Below are 10,356 nucleotides of genomic sequence, written 5' to 3' on the forward strand. Positions count from 1 at the left end.
CTTACAAGAGCAACTGAAGGGTATGCTGCCTGGATGCCGGCCAGTTATCTTTCATATTGGCTGTCTGTAATTTCTGACCAAATGTTCTTATCAGTAGATGTTTGCTGGTCTGCAATTTGTAAAATGGAAAGAAAAAAACTTTAATAAAATTATACATAAAAAGACGTCTGAAAGAGTCCTGTGGTATCCGCACCTCCATGTTAGCAGCACATCTTTTACATCCAGTAAGCTGGTTGATCCCTCAGACCAGACGCCTTCTTCTCATGGTGCACCTGGTGCCATCTCTTCCCCAGGTAAGTGAAACACACACACCCGGCCCTCCAGATGATGCAATGTGATCCATCGGTTCAGGCTGCCTTCTTCCCATAGTGCACCTGGTGCCATCTCTTCGCAAGGTAAGTGACGCACACACACCTGGCCGTCCACGTGGTCTAACGTGATTACTCAGGCTAGGCCACCTTCTTCCCATAGTGCACCTGTTGCCATCTCTTCCCCTGGTAAGTGACACACACACCCGGCCCTCCACATGATGTAATGTGATCCATCAGACCAGACCATCTTCTTCCCATAGTACACCTGCTGCCACACACCGAGCATACATATGATGTACAGTGGCGAGATTTGGGGTGGCCCCAACGCTATGCTGGGTCCCCTCTACACCGTTGAGGTGTCACCACGTGTTGTGGCTCTCCAGAAGGGACAGTAAGGCGTGGTGCACACCAATGGGAAATAAGTACAGAGAGTCAGGGTCTGCAGTAAACCAGGGATTCAGGTGCAAAACAATACAGACGAGGCATAGGGCCGGCTTCTCCAGTCTCCTCCCTGGCAGAAGTGTTTGATGCTGAGGAAAGACCTGAGCTAGCTGTCCCTCTCTCTCAGAAGGCTGGCATCCTGGTCAAGGGCCCACGGTCTATAGCTCAGTAGTCCGGGTGGCTCCTTGGTCACAGGACTGGTAACCCAGGGTCTCTGGCTCAGCGCCCCCATCTCAGCGTCTTCTTCTGGTCACTCAGTAGTCTGGCAGAGTCCCCTCTTCCAAGCACCGGTCCCTAACTGCAGAACACTAGGGGCTCTGACTGCTCTCGTTATATACAGTTTTACCTAGACTCGAACCTTTTAGTGGGAGGAGTGGAGCGGAGAAACTCAGCACAAACTGATACAATGTTTCAGCTCCCGTCTCTCATAGACTTACATTACAGCTTCAATGGCAATGACACAGCAGTTTTTCCAGACAAAACAGAGCCAAACGAGAAGGTCAGTCTGTCCGATTTTAGTGGTAAACAACGTCTGGCATTTTCCCTCCAAAACATGGCCTTCTTTAAAGCCTATGGCAGCTGTGGAAAATTACCAGCTTCTCATTCAATTATCTAAAGCTAAAGCTCATGCCAATTATCTAAAGCTTAATGGCACCAAAACTGAATGTATTACATTCAGTGACCAGAAAATTACACCCTCAGCACCCCAATGGCCATTGTCTTTTGGACCTGTCCCTGAGACAGCCACCCAGGTCAGGGACTTGGGAGTGGTCTTGGACTCCAGATTAACCCTGGCCCCTCAGATAAATCAGGTGGTTAGTACCTGCCACTACCAGCTGAAACTTCTGAGGAGGATCTTAAAATACATCGAATCCCCTCTCAGGAAAGCCTTGATCGGAGCAGCGATCAGCAGTCGGTTGGACTATTGTAATGCCTTGTACATGGGACTCCCTAAGAAGAACTTGCATAGACTTCAACTTGTGCAGAATGCCGCAGCAAGGCTCCTAACGGGTGCTGCCCGCCGAGAGCATATCACTCCCTCTCTTAATGCCTTGCACTGGCCCCTCGTCCAACAACGGTGATGGTCAAGATTGGATGCTTCATGCATAGGGTATTCCATGGTGTGGGGCCCTTGTACCTGCGACGTAAATTCACCAGGTACGCCCCGTTGAGGACATTGAGGTCTAGTAACTCTGCGAATTTTAACATCCCGCAAGTTAATAAGATCAGACGTGGAGGTAGATCCTTTTCGGCTCAAGGGGCCAGATTTTGGAACCACCTACCTCTGGCCCTGAAAATGATTCCCAGTCTTCTCTCATTCAGACGTGCACTGAAAACCTTACTCTTCAAACAGGCGTTTGATCTTCCTATATAACACTTATTTGGTTTATATAATTTTGGGGGTTTTCTTAAATCTTAGTCTATAAATTCACGGTTGGTAATGTTCTTTTATTTTAAAGATACTTTTTCCCCACATTTATTAAATTGTGTTCTTCACATTCTCTATATCTCGTCCGAACCCTTTGAACCTTGAGATCCCTCTACCTTCCTCCCCTTTTTCTTGACTCTCCATTTGATAAGTGCTAGGAAATTTGTCTCTGGAATAGGTGCCTCATTCTCTAGGCCTTTGTGGCCCATGGCAAAGTGTCCTGCCTTCTTCTTTTCCTCCCTGTTGAATTAGTCAGCTAAGCGCATCGAGGCCCGAAGGGTAAGACTGCGTGTACACAAGACTATATATCATCATCATCAAAGATCTAACAGTCTCTCAGTATTCATTAACCCTTTCCACAGAGCCTCACAAATACAGTGCAAATGAACAGGATATATTATACTGTATAACATATAAAATGTAGTTAGACAGTACTGAACAGTGCACGTTAACCCTTTCAAGTGAAATAAAGTAAAAAGTTGATCACTTTGCATAAGGAAAACAAGGACACAAATGATCAGACTTCAAAGTATCCCTGCTCCAGGGCACTACAGATGTGATTCCTCAGACCACGCTGCCTTCTTCCCATAGTGCATCTGGTGCCATCTCTTCTAAAGGTGACACACACACCTGGCCCTCCACATGATGTAACGTGATTCCTCAGACCAGGCCGTCTTCTTCCCATAGTGTACCTGGTGCCATCTCTTCTCCAGGTAAGTGATGCACACACACCTGGCCGTCCACATGATGTAATGTGATCCATCAGACCAGGCCGTCTTCTTCCCATAGTGTACCTGGTGCCATCTCTTCTCCAGGTAAGTGATGCACACACACCTGGCCGTCCACATGATGTAATGTGATCCATCAGACCAGGTCGTCTTCTTCCCATAGTGCACCTGGTGCCATCTCTTCTCCAGGTAAGTGATGCACACACACCCGGCCCTCCACATGATGTAATGTGATCCATCAGACCAGGTCGTCTTCTTCCCATAGTGCACCTGGTGCCATCTCTTCTCCAGGTAAGTGATGCACACACACCCGGCCCTACACATGATGTAATGTGATTCCTCAGACCAGGTCGTCTTCTTCCCATAGTACACCTGGTGCCATCTCTTCTCCAGGTAAGTGATGCACACACACCCGGCCCTCCACATGATGTAATGTGATCCATCAGACCAGGTCGTCTTCTTCCCATAGTGCACCTGGTGCCATCTCTTCTCCAGGTAAGTAATGCACACACACCCGACCCTCCACATGATGTAATGTGATTCCTCAGAGCATGCCGCCCTCTTCCTATGGTGCCATCTCTTCTTCAGGCAAGTGATGCACACACACACCCAGTTGTCTACATGAGGTAATGTGATTCCTTAGACTAGGCCGCCTCTTCCACTGCTATGGTTCTGATGGCACTGGGCTCAGCATGGGTGCTCTGGCTGGTCTGCGGTTAGATACATACACATCAAGCTGTTGTGTCCTGACACCTTTCTATCATCGCCAGCAGTAACGCTGTCAGCAATTTTCTCTACAGCATCTCTTCTGTGTGATAGGACTAGGCAGACTTGCCTTTACCTCCAAAATATCATTGAGTCTTGGATACCCATGGCCCCATCACTGCTTCCTCAGACCACTTTTGGTAAATGAACCATTATACAATGGAAGGACCCCACAAGACCAGCGTTCTGGACATGATCTGATCCAGTCGACTACACATCACAATTTGGTCCTGACTCTTGGGGCCAGTTCACAATGAGTTTTTGGCACTGATTTTGGGAGTGTTTCTGCCTCAAAATCTGCTCCAAAAATCCCTCAAAATAACCTCTGATTCATTTCAATGGGAAGCAGTATCCGCCGACAGGTCTTCTTAAGGATGGGAGCACATGTAGCTGCCAATGGCACAGCCGAAAACCATGATGGAAGGTGGTTTCACCACAAATCAGCTTGGTTTTTAAATTGACTGATTATGTCCACAAAACCGTGCCAATATGCAGTAATACTGGAGGCAGACAAGGTTTTCGGCAGCCACGCTCCCACAAACCTGGCAGTGCTGTGCGGTTTAGGGATATTTCTCATAGTCCTCTATAGAGGATGTCATACCCGGTCACCGACACCAGAACATTCGTTTTACAATGAGGAGGGAACTGAAGCAACCTCTGCCAGGCTCCCGGGGGGCTCGTCTCCGCTAATTGTTTTATTGGCAGCAATCAGCCATCACAAATGCGGCATACACCAAACCAAAATTAATAGAGGGTAGGAGGCCAATGCTCCGAACTAGAAGGGAACATGGCACCACCAGCTAATAAACCGGAGAGCCGGGTCACAGACCGTACGGCTGATGCTACAGCTCCACCTTACATGGGTGACAGCCTTTCTAGTAGTTTTGTGACGAGGCATGTATCATAGGTAGGTCTGCCATTCACGACTCCTGGACAACCATGTAAGGCTGCTTTCACACTCGCGTTTTGCGCGGATCAGTCATGGACGGGTCCATTCAGATAATGCAACCGTCCAGAACGGATCCGTTTGTATTATCTTTAATATAGCCAAGACCGATCCGTCTTGAACACCATTGAAAGTCAGTGGAGGACGGATCCGTTTTCTATTGTGCCAGAGAAAAAACTGATCCGTCCCCATTGACTTACATTGTGTGCCAGGACGGATCCGTTTTCTATTGTGCCAGAGAAAAAACTGATCCGTCCCCATTGACTTACATTGTGTGCCAGGACGGATCCGTTTGGCTCAGTTTCATCAGACGGACACCAAAACGCCGCAGGCGGCCTCCAGAGCGGAACGGAGGCAAACTGATGCATTCTGAGCGGATCCTTATCCATTCAGAAGCCATTAGAATGCAAACTGATCCGTTTTGGAGCGCGTGCGAGAGCCCTGAACGGATCTCACAAACGGAAATCCAAAACACGAGTGTGAAAGTAGACTAAGAGCTCTCATAACAGCAAGACTCAGGGATGGGATTGAGATTTGGTGTGCAGACTATATAACTGCAGGGGGCCATTATATACAGGGATTGTGCAGGTTATCATCAGGTGTGCAGACTATACGACCGCAGGGGGCCATTATATACAGGGATTGTGTACTCACAGGGATGGAGTCTCCACAAGTGATTGTAGTTGTAAAGATGAGACAGCCTTCAATACACAAAGCTAAGTAAGCAAAGTATTTACAGGGTATTGTATGCAAGTCATTACACATACAATGCTACAGATAGGCAGTGTCAGGAGGACTCCGCTCATTACATGTGGAGCCCCTGGGACAATACAGGTGAAACTAAAAAAAATTGAATATTGCGTAAAGTTCATTTATTTCAGTAATCCAACTTAAAAGGTGAAACTAACATATGAGACTCATTACAAGCGAAGCGAGATATTTCAGGCCTTTATGTGTTATAATTTGGATGATTATGGCTTTTTGAGGTCCCCTTTGCTCAGGGGGTATGGATTAATGACTAGAGGGGGACACTTTGAGCCTAGAATGTTGAACCTTTTCACAAAATTCTAATTTTAAGCTGCATTAATGCAATTCCTTTTAATTTGCATTACTAAGATAAATGGACTTTTGCACGACATTCTAAGAGTTTCACCGGTATTGCACCAAGTAATGAAGTTCTGGTCCAATCTACAGGTAGTACCGGTACAGATAGTGCAGTGAGGAGCAGGTCAGTACATTTATGTAATAATTCCCCAAGTCAAAAATTGGGGCAGAGGGACTTGGGTCAAAAAGAGGGACACTTGGTAGGCCCGGGATAACGCGCTCTGAAGCTCGGGGAGAAAGCGCTCGCGTTCCTCCAGTGTTTGGTCAGAGCAGGCTTAGGCCTCATGCACACGACAGTTGTTTTTCTCGGCCTCCGTTCCGTTTTTTTCTGCGGATAGGATGGGGACCCATTCATTTCAAAGGGTCAGCAAAAAAAGGCTGATAGTTCATCCATTTGTGTTCCGCGTCCGTTGTCCGTGTTTCCCTTCAGCAAAAAAAATAGTGCATGTCCTACTTTTTTCACATTTGCGGACAAGGATAGGCATTTATTACAAGGGATCTGTGAAAAAAAAACGGATCCTCCAAAAAAACGAATGCCGCACCCGTTTTTTGGGGCGGACGCAAAAAACAACTGTCGTGTGCATGAGGCCTTAGTGTGGAAGTTCTGTGTGGTCTGCGGGGTGCCATGCTGATGGGCGTGAGACCACATCCCCCACGCTGCCGTCTAATGGGCCCGATCTCTCCCCTAACGTCGGCCATCCGGGGGCTCCTCACTACAGATCTATCACAGAGGTCGGCTTTTGGCAGTCTGACCGTAGCCCGGAAAGCATCCAGATACCATTATAGTCAATGGGGGCCCAGTGGTGCCAGGCATTATCGGATCCGCTGTTCCGCTGCCAGATTTGTAGACACGTGTGAACATAGCATTACACTGTCAAAGGGGGTCATTTACAAAGATCACTAAGGGTACTTTCACACTAGCGTCGCTGGATTTCGGCAGGCAGTTCTGTCGCCGTCAATCTGTATGCAAACTGATACCATTTGTAGACGGATCCCTCTCACAAATGTATTGCAATACCGGATCCGTCTCTCTGGTTGTCATCCGGAAAAACGGATCCGGTATTTATCTTTTTCACATTTTTAAAGGTCTGCTCATGCACAGACCGCAAAACCGGGTCCGTTTTTCCGGAACATTTAGGGCCGGATCCGGCATTAATGCATTTCAATGTAAAATAATGCCGGATCTGGCATTCCGGCAAGAGTTTCGGAATTTTGGACGGCGGAAATACCGATATTTTCTCCATCCAAAAACCGTACAGGGACTGAACTGAAGATGTCCTGATGCATCCTGAGCGGATCGCTCTCCATTCAGAATGCATTAGGATAAAAGTGGTTCGATTTTTTTCCCGGTATTGAGCCCCTAGGATGAAACTCAATACTGGAAAAGAAAAACGCTAGTACCCTAAACCAGTTTTTTGCGTAAAAAAAAGTAGCAAGATCCCTTGCAATGTATAGATAATATTGTAGACTTTGTCGCACAGGCTTTTTTACGCCGTCCTTACCGTTTATGACTGAGAAGAGGTGTAAATGTTGGGGAAAGACTGCTCCATTCAGGCAGTGTAGAAAAGGTTTTTCAGTCCAGGCGAACGGACTGCCATAGAAGAGCCTCATTTGTGATAGGACACGCGTCTCATCATAAATAATGCGCATCCTCCGTCAGTGCAGGGGGAAATCAAAGACCGCCAGTAAATGAACCCCCAAATGTTTCACCTGCATAAGTCAAGCGGAAATAAGTCAATTACACGGAAACTTGGAAAAGGCTTGCGGTTTTTGACCTGCCTGTCTGAACACACACTGGGGGTCATTTACAAAGACTGACGTTTTACGCCGTCTTTGCTGCTCGCCTGTGCCGGCGGAGAAAGCACCTAAGTTATGAGGAGGCTCGGGCGCACCGCAGGCATTATTCCCACCGCGGGATGGAGTCGTTTTTATTCCTTTTTTACGCATATTTTTAGGTGTAAAAGTAAATTTGCTGGGGCTGCTGCCCCTGTCCCCACCACTCCCGGGTGGCAGGCATGGTGCAAAAGGACAATGCAACTAAATATTGTTGCACAGGCTTAAAAGGGGTTCTTGGGGCTGGCAGGGCTGCGTCCTGTGTGCACGGCGATACGAAACGTGTTCTAGTGCAGTTCTCCTACAGGCCGGGCTAACAGAGAGCACCGCACTGCTGCTTGAGGTCAGATTGCAGTTTTTGTGTAATGTCCACCCACAGAGAGGAATGAATGGACGGACTTCTTAGGCCGGGCTCGCGCAGTGTATTTTTATCCACAACACCTCGAAAGGGTGACGTCCACAGTGAAATCCACTGACGGGGTACGTCCGTACATCCATGTGGTTTCTGCATTCATGTGAACGGGATTGAGCTGCAATACTAAGCACGGCCACTATACAATGGACGGCGCCACACTTTCTATGAAGAGACCACCACTGATCTCATATTAAATCGCCGATCCTGAGGAGGAAAACCCCCTTTAAAAGTGACAGCAGCCATGTCAGCTCTCATCATGACACCCTGCAAGTGCTGGATAGGAGAAGCCGGCAGCGGTGAGGACACCCTGCTACCAGCCGTGGGGGAGGGGGCACAGTCCTCGATCAGACTCCCGAGTACACAATGGACTGTGATGTGGACTCTGCTCGGGGACGGCACTTTTCTGAGAATAGAATTAAGAGCTCCTTCTGTTAAAGGTTAATTCACTTAATGAGAGAGCAGCGGAGGAGAGACCTGCAGAGCCTCACCACCATGTCTAGGCAGAGCATCACCACTAGGTCCCGGGCAGCAACAAGGCCATCCCTTAGCTGCCTCTACCCACAAGGACTATGGAGGTCATATAGTACCAGCGCTACACCTGTTTCTGGTGTAATAAGTCACAAGATCCCAGTTTGCAACTTGCTGTCACACAGGTGTTTTAATGCCTTCCTTGCCACTTGGAGGTGGAGGAGGTCAGGCCTGTCTGTGAGGGGCAGAAGAGACTGGAAGAAAAGTCATTTAGCCACAGGAAACCTCAAAAATCAGACCAAGTCGTGTGGGACGATTGAGGGGCCAGAATCACCGGGCTGAGAGGCCTTGGTTTATCACTCCAGCAGATCACTACACGTCTTGGCCGAGAGGTCAGCAATGTTCACAGCTGTGCTGCCATCCTGTGTCCACTGCTGCCCTGCCAGGCACGGTTCTCTGTCCCAGCATCTTCTGTGGGCACTGCTGCCCTGCCAGGCACGGACATGGTTCTCTGTCCCAGCATCTTCTGTGGGCACTGCTGCCCTGCCAGGCACGGTTCTCTGTCCCAGCATCTTCTGTGGGCACTGCTGCCCTGCCAGGCACGGACCTGGTTCTCTGTCCCAGCATCTTCTGTGGGCACTGCTGCCCTGCCAGGCACGGACATGGTTCTCTGTCCCAGCATCTTCTGTGTCCACTGCTGCCCTGCCAGGCACGGTTCTCTGTCCCAGCATCTTCTGTGGGCACTGCTGCCCTGCCAGGCACGGACATGGTTCTCTGTCCCAGCATCTTCTGTGGGCACTGCTGCCCTGCCAGGCACGGACATGGTTCTCTGTCCCAGCATCTTCTGTGGGCACTGCTGCCCTGCCAGGCACGGACATGGTTCTCTGTCCCAGCATCTTCTGTGGGCACTGCTGCCCTGCCAGGCACGGACATGGTTCTCTGTCCCAGCATCTTCTGTGGGCACTGCTGCCCTGCCAGGGACGGACATGGTTCTCTGTCCCAGCATCTTCTGTGGGCACTGCTGCCCTGCCAGGCACAGACATGGTTCTCTGTCCCAGCATCTTCTGTGGGCACTGCTGCCCTGCCAGGCACGGACATGGTTCTCTGTCCCAGCATCTTCTGTGGGCACTGCTGCCCTGCCAGGCACGGACATGGTTCTCTGTCCCAGCATCTTCTGTGGGCACTGCTGCCCTGCCAGGCACGGACATGGTTCTCTGTCCCAGCATCTTCTGTGTCCACTGCTGCCCTGCCAGGGACGGACATGGTTCTCTGTCCCAGCATCTTCTGTGGGCACTGCTGCCCTGCCAGGCACGGACATGGTTCTCTGTCCCAGCATCTTCTGTGGGCACTGCTGCCCTGCCAGGGACGGACATGGTTCTTTGTCCCAGCATCTTCTGTGTCCACTGCTGCCGTGCCAGGGACGGACATGGTTCTCTGTCCCAGCATCTTCTGTGTCCACTGCTGCCCTGCCAGGCACGGACATGGTTCTCTGTCCCAGCATCTTCTGTGGGCACTGCTGCCCTGCCAGGCACGGACATGGTTCTCTGTCCCAGCATCTTCTGTGGGCACTGCTGCCCTGCTAGGCACGGACATGGTTCTCTGTCCCAGCATCTTCTGTGGGCACTGCTGCCCTGCCAGGCACGGACATGGTTCTCTGTCCCAGCATCTTCTGTGGGCACTGCTGCCCTGCCAGGCACGGACATGGTTCTCTGTCCTAGCATCTTCTGTGTCCACTGCTGCCCTGCCAGGCACGGACATGGTTCTCTGTCCCAGCATTTTCTGTGGGTACTGCTGCCCTGCCAGGCACGGTTCTCTGTCCCAGCATCTTCTGTGGGCACTGCTGCCCTGCCAGGCACGGACATGGTTCTCTGTCCCAGCATCTTCTGTGGGCACTGCTGCCCTGCCAGGCACGGACC

The 10,356-nt window shown here is 50.0% G+C and overlaps 1 long non-coding RNA gene across 1 annotated transcript; it reads right to left on the reverse strand.

The window, feature by feature from the left end:
• Positions 1–234: 234 nt before the first annotated feature.
• LOC120993161 lies at positions 235–3,557 on the reverse strand. The gene is made up of 3 exons (XR_005777147.1): positions 3,384–3,557; positions 459–576; positions 235–254 (listed from the first exon to the last, which is right to left on the reverse strand). It is a non-coding gene; the product is annotated as an uncharacterized LOC120993161 (long non-coding RNA).
• Between the last annotated feature and the right edge of the window lie 6,799 nt (positions 3,558–10,356).

Source organism: Bufo bufo, chromosome 3 (assembly GCF_905171765.1).
Source record: "Bufo bufo chromosome 3, aBufBuf1.1, whole genome shotgun sequence".
Taxonomy (NCBI): domain Eukaryota; kingdom Metazoa; phylum Chordata; class Amphibia; order Anura; family Bufonidae; genus Bufo; species Bufo bufo.